The 7,271-nt window shown below is 39.5% G+C and overlaps 1 long non-coding RNA gene across 1 annotated transcript; it reads left to right on the top strand.

Annotated features, from left to right (window-relative positions):
- Window positions 1-3,698: 3,698 nt before the first annotated feature.
- LOC311255874 lies at window positions 3,699-6,416 on the top strand. The gene is made up of 3 exons (XR_014622401.1): window positions 3,699-3,743; window positions 4,259-4,328; window positions 5,840-6,416. It is a non-coding gene; the product is annotated as an uncharacterized lncRNA (long non-coding RNA).
- The last annotated feature ends 855 nt before the right edge of the window (window positions 6,417-7,271 follow it).

Raw genomic sequence — 7,271 nt, 5'->3', positions numbered from 1 at the left:
ATGAGACTGTGAGTGTGCTGAAAGGAACTTAGACCAAATAAAGATCAAGAAACTTCAACAAAGCAGACACTGGAACATTTCAAACACCAATCACAGTTTGTGCTTTAAGATGCACTTTAACAGTGCTGCTACCACATATTTTGATTATGCTGAAAAGAGAAACTTCAAGAGGGTGTGGGCTTAATATTGGCAAAGTGTTTTGTTTTCACGAGGGAAAACGTAGGCCACATGGACTTACAGTAGTTCACAGTGAGGCCGTGTGGGCTGACTTTAAGAACCAATCACCCAGCATTTTGTCAGGCGTCACTTTAAGTTGGAGCAGTCGCAGTTTGGAGCAGATAATTAATAAATTCTACTGAGTATTCCCAACTGTGGCGAACTCACATGGGCAGTGGCGGATTTAAGAAATTTGGGGCCCAAGGCAAAGGCAGGCATGGGGCCCTCTAAATTGGGAAGACAACACACAAAACAACAGGTCAATTATACAGACACATACGTTTTAACAGAATACACATGTATTATTTGTTTTACCTGTTGTCCCTCTCTTCCTGTCCCTTTTTCACGTTGTCTCTCTCCCTCATTCTGAAAACAAACACACACAAAACACAGTATAAGACTCTTACCCAGTGGTGAAGTGTAAGTATATTTACTCAAGTGCTGACGTAGACATTTAAGGATTTCATGCAACTTCAATTTTGTCTGCTCCGCTGTATCTCAGAGGCAAATACTGCACTTTCTACTCCACTACTGTACATCATTTACGTTGCTGGTTACATATTTCAAACCCTTCCTACCCAGTGAAAACCATGTACCCTCAAAATGATGATTTAATGCTAATATTTGTGATAAACTGAAAGAGTCTTCCTTTGTGGGGCGACTTCTTAAGCCAAAACTCTTTAAAAAATCGTCTTGGGCCAGCTGGAAAATACATCATGACAAGACATCAGTGAAGTTAGTTTTAAGTTGGATATTCGACATTCGCAAGCCACTCCAACATTTCAAGTGCACCCGTATTGCAGACTTTACAGTAAACACACGGAGAAGACGGCTACAGCGTGTACCGACTTCCTGTTTTCAAAATAAAAATGTGGGATATTTAAAGCAGAGATACTGTGTTTAAAGCTATTGAGAAGCTATTGAGCTAACATGCTAATATTTACATATAACAATTCATAAAAAATAATAAAAATTAATAAAAAATATGAAAAGATGTAAAATGTAAAAACAAGAGGTGTATCTCATGCAGCCAGTGTAGTTACATGATCCCAACATGATTTTGAGTCGATTGATCACATGACCTGGGAGCTATTGAGCTAACATGCTAATATGTACATACAAAAAGTAATAAAAATTAATAAAAAATATGAAAAGATGTAAAGTGTAAAAACAAGAGGCGTATCTCATGCAGCCAGTGTAGTTACATGATCCCACACTGATTTTGAGTTGATTGGGACTGATTCACTGTGCAGCTCCTCCATCTGCTCCTGGAGCCATTTGACTGGCCAACAGTTGTCCACTGAGGTTTGATGTCTGCTGTAGGGTCTCCTACTCTTTCTGCCCTCTTAGACAGGATGTCCTCATGTCTGTTGAGTGAAACATGTGGGAGAATTACATGGGAACGAAAAGGAGCAATAACACAGACGGATATGCACACACAATAACGACTCTAAGTGGCTACAGTCATGGCAACGGCTCTGTGAGGCTGTGCTTAGGCACAATGGTGTTTTCACCTCAATGATAATATTACCATGACTACAATGGTAATATGCCGATGTTCAACACGTGTACTGTTTAGCTTGTTAACAATCTTAGCCTAGTGTGCTAGAATGCTAACATCACAGCTAAGACTGATGGGTTTAGCAGATATTTAGTCATAAAAGTATGAGACAAACTAAGATTTGGAGCTGATAGTTGTGCTAAATGAAAAGTCCAACTGGTAATAGACACATTTAGTTGTTTTAACGTATCATGATGAGTGTTGTGTTGAATGCACAATGTAATAGCTATAGACTATCGACACCATCTGCGTCTCGATTTGTTCCCTGAATGAAACTTTCTCTATAAACTAATTGCTTTCACACAATGTTGCCTTCCACTGGGCATGAAATCTCCCAGGAAAATCAAGGCTGACTGACAATTCAGTCAGGCTGGCAGCCTGGCACCATTTCTATCTGCCTTCACATCCTTATTATAGCATAAATGAATGGATAAACTCACGTGCTGTTGGCAGTGGCGAGTGAGGAAATTTGGGAATGATCCAGTTGTCTATGCAAGTGGTGCCAACAATAATACCACTTCGAAATGCTAAATGATTGAAAAGTTGTCCGTCGTTTATCACAATTCATCCTGAGTGGGACACGAATGCCTCTTCTATCACACAATCAGTCCATTAGTTGTCTTTATATTTCAATCTGGTCCAAAGTGGTGGATCAACCGACTATGTGTAGGTTAAAGGTAGCTATCAGAGCTAAAAATCCTGAGATGAATAATCATTTTTTGTCATTTTACTGTCAAATGATTAAAAAACAACAACAAAATATCTATTTTACCATAAAAAACACAGTAAAAATAAATAATTACAATTAAAACAAGCCCATATGGTAATCAATAAATGATAATTAATACAACTAGCTGAACCCTACTGACTCAGTATTCACCCTTTGAACCGTTAATGGAGGATGGCAGATGTAATTTCAATGATGCATGACTTCTAACCAAACTCCCCTCGGCTATAGCTGACCTCTGACTGACCAGGCTCCTCGCCTCTGTCTATGCTGCATTCATCCATATATTCAGTCAGTGTATGTGTAAAGCCAGAGCTTCACTATATGTGAAAGCACACATCCACTTCTCTCCTGTAACATGGCCGGTATACTAAACAATATCACATATCATACTTTATATTCTGGCAGTGAGTGAATAACCCTCGAACGCATCGTAACCTGTATTATACAAGGTGCTTACTGATGTCCCCCGATGTCTTCACTCATGTCAGTCTCTGTTGACAACAAGGAATTGAACCAACATCAAGTCTCTGACAGCTCTCGCTAGCAAGAAGATATTAACATTAACTTGGTAGGCCTGGAAATCTCAATTTCAATTTCATGATTCAGTTATTTTCTACTACAGTAACTGGGTTTACTTCCAACACACAACCAGTATCATGTTCTCAGGTTCATAACAAACCACATTTCATTAAGAATTGGCTCATAATTAAGTGAGTTGCTGTAAATTTTGTAGTAAAAGTCTGCGTCTCTCAATATTTATTTGTATTTTTGTCAAATTGTGAACACTGCAATGCTACATGAGCCTGGCTCACCTGGGTGAGCTACTAGCATGCTACAGCTAATAGACAACAACTGGTGCACTGCCAAAGCTTTCCAGGGAAAAGTTGCATATCAACCCAACTTCCTGTATGATTCAGGACAAATACAGCCTGTTACACCTGTCATGATCCTGGTGTTTGTCGTTCTGATATTTCCTGTTTTATTTTGAAATTGTGCCCTCATGTGTCGTGTGTTGCTTTTCAGTTCCTCCCTCTGTGTGATTTCCCTCCTTCCAGTGTTTTTCCGTTCCTTCCCCTCACCTGTCCTTTCCCCCGCCTCACTCCACCTGCACCTCATCCCCTCGTTAGCATGTGTGTGTGTGTGTGTGTGTGTCACAGTCTTTGTGTTCCCTCTTGTCTTTGTCAGATCGTTCCCTCCTCTCCTATGCTATCTAGCGTTTCTCTGTTTGACCTCATGGTATGTACTTGTTTTAAGTTCCTTGTGTTTTCATTGATTTGTACTTTGCTTTTGTTTGCACTGTTCAAGCTATTTCTTTTGTTGCTACTTTGTGTTTTTGTTTTTCCTGGATTCTTGTTTTTTGTGTATCATTCAGCTTTTGTTTAATGAATCTCACCCTTAGTTCCTGAATCCTGTCGGCCTCCCCAGTGTTTCCACCCGTCTCTCATAATTGTAACAATCCCCCTACAAATAGCCTCACATTTTGTCTTGCAAAGCTAACTATTAATAAGTTGTTCAATCCAAAATGTGCCCAAATTCATGCCTGTCTTGAATAATAACCACAAAATAACTCTAGTACGTGTGCTCTTTGGACCGCAGAGGTGGCACTATGCCTTCTAGTTGAGTTCCACCTGTTTTAAATCGATTCAGAATTGTAGAGGATAACAATCACGACACTTCTATTTTGTCACCCACCCCTTTAATTTACGATATCCATTTTAATTTGCTTTTTGTGGCTCTGCATTTGCTTTTAGCACCAGTCCTCCAGTTGTAAATGGAAGACGACGGAGAGGAATCCTGCAAGAAACATCAGCAGTCGCCAAAGTAATTGTTCAGTCATTTGTATCGATCAGCTTTCCAAACATCACAGACCCTCACTTATTATGACCATTTTTCTGCAACAGACAGGTGAAATCTCATTTAATGCACTTATAATAAACCCTGTGACACAAACAGAAGAGGTTTTTTTTACTGCTGAGTCCAGAGTTGACACATCTCAGTGTTAGTCCAAACCTTAAATGCCATTTTGAGTCTCACAGAAAGTCAGTGACACTAAATCATCTGAAACGTACGACTGGATAAATGCATTTTTAAAGCCTTTTTCAGAAAGCCGGACACACAATGGCTCATTTTGACACAGCGGTCTGTGGGCACATCGGCGGTGTCGGCCAGACAAATGTGATCCTGAGAGAGTTCTGTTTTCTCTGCTCCTTCCTCTTCTCTGTCAGTCGTATCAGCAATGTTGGACAAAGCGTTTCATCTGTTCAATCCTTGAAGAAGACACTGTGATGCATCAGTGTATCCCAGTCACCAAGTCACTGCACACTCTTTTCCCTCAATAACATGCTTGTCAAGTGTATCTCCACCCCTCAGCCTCTCTTCCACCCCCCACATGGTGGTTTGTGAGCAAACAACACAATGCTGTGAATGGATGCACAGTGCTCCAGGTTAATGTACTTCATTAGAGGTTCAGTTTTGCATGTCTGGCTTAATTTAACGGGCCGGAAAGCCTTGGGACAATTCTTCTGACATTTCAAGAATGCCAGGCGGAGGCATAGGAGGCTTATGTTTATGTGAAACCATGGAGGGAAAGAGAGAAGGGCTGCAGCTTACTCTGCCTGTTAATGACGGTTTGCAGCCTTAGGAGACAGGATGCAGACGGACCAAGGGAGCACACAGCTGGAGTGGGGGGGAGGAAGAGGGGATGCATTGCAAGGTAACGCTCTGCCAGGAGGGGGGTCACATCCTCCATTCACGACAGCAGCAGTCATTCATACAGAGCTCCCTTGTGGTTTACTAGTTTCCACTAAACACACTTTTAATGCTCTACAGTGAAGATGCACGCATACAGAGGAGATATGGATAACATATGAAGGAAGAAATGCTATATGCACATGCAAAAGATAAGGCAATATAAATATTAGATGACTGTTTTTCTGACACAGATTTTTTATGGGGCACGTTTGACACTATATGCAGTGTAAAAATATGCACATTTTCCTCCGAACATCAGCTAAAATAAAGAGCTTGTATATTTGTGGATGTACAATAAATGTGTTGGAAAGCTTTACAGATAAATAATGATGGCAGATGAAAATAATACTCCCTGTGTCTCATGGTACTGGGATTAATCAACAGACTAATTGTAAAAATCTGCCTCCTGAAAAACACGCTGACATGTTTTTGTAGCAGCAGCTGACATTAGCCCAGGTATTATACAGTCTGTGCCCCTGGGAATTTTCCATTATTAATACAAATGAAGCAGACTCATTGTAGCAGTGAAAAATGTGCAATAAAGAGCTGTCATTGTTGTCATTTCCTTTTAACGATTGTAGTGACCACGAGGCGAGCAGAATGGACTGGAAACGGCAAAATAATGGGTGCGGGCGATGCAGCGAAAAAGGTCATCTTAACAAATTGACAAACCTGGCTGGATAAAGAAGCTAAGGGTCGCTTAATGGCTTACACATGGTGCCGTCCTGCGAAGGAGAACCTGCTCATTATTTCCACTGAAGGCAAATGTTATTAGAGTATCGCAATGTCCTCCAGACGGAGCGACCCCTCGATCAATACGGGCCAATTTCTTGTGATGTGTTTATTTTAGAATCTGATTTGTGTCTTTTTAAAAGACGCTGCAGCCGGGGTCGTTAATGATGATGTAAATGTGATAAACATGATGTTTAACTGAAGGAATCCAGATCCCTGCAGTGAACGGAAACATTAGGACACTGTATTTTATGGTTGCAGCGTTTCCAGGCTGTGCACAGCGTTTCAGGAATGTGCTCTTCCAGCCTGTTTTATTCACGACCTTGAAGAAAATAGATCATCATTCTTTGTTAATGGGCTAAAATCATGTTGGACATAATTTTTACTGCATAGCCTATCGATTCAATAAAACTTTATTGAACTGTGTTTAATTTATGCACATTTTTGTAGGGCCTATTTTATTTGGAGGAATGTAACTTAGTACATTTACTCAAGTACTGTACTTTCCATTATCTGCTGCTTTATACCTCCACTCCACTACAGTTTGGAGGCAAATTTAGTTACTCGTTACTTTGCAGATTACAGTTCATGACTCATCAGAGCCAAAGTTGGATAGAAAACACTGATTCTGCTAATAAGAAAAATGTTGAGTATCAGATCTGATCATCGGCCGGGACGATAATCAGCTGTTTTGCTGTGTATACATGTAATTATATGCATCATTTACATTTAATTGTAGTGCCTGCTATAGTCGTGTACACTAATTATAGCCAGAAAATAACTTTTTATTCTACATTTAATATCAGACTTTCACTTTTACTGAAGTAAAATCAAATTATGACTTTTACAACATTTATTTGTAACACTACAGTTTGTAGAGCTGAAATCAATGACTCGTGACGCGTCTGTGTAACACAGTTTGTATTACTGAGATGATGATTTTTTTTTACTAGCTATTAAAAGCAGCATCATCGTCGAAAGCATATCAGGTCGTACCCAAACCTGAGTGTGTAGACACAAATATTGCAAGAACTAAATATTTCTTCCACCTGAAGCTGATCATTGTTAATTGGGAATAAAAATTGCATCTGTCTTAATGATTTTTTTAAATAAACTGTATTGAAAAAAACAAACAACAAACACATCAGACATGTACTACATATCATAGAGCAGAAAAATAAGACATTATAGATAATCATTGCAAATTGAATCTGTTTTGGGTTGTAAAGGTATAAAAGAAAGAAATAATAAAAAAACAAAGAAATAAAGAAGGAGGAGATA

The sequence above is a fragment of the Pagrus pagrus genome, assembly GCF_965226575.1.
Source record: "Pagrus pagrus genome assembly, chromosome: 4".
In the NCBI taxonomy this organism is placed as follows: Eukaryota; Metazoa; Chordata; class Actinopteri; order Spariformes; family Sparidae; genus Pagrus; species Pagrus pagrus.
The sequence above is the reverse complement of the archived record's forward strand: the minus strand, read 5'-3'. Positions and strand labels throughout refer to the sequence as shown.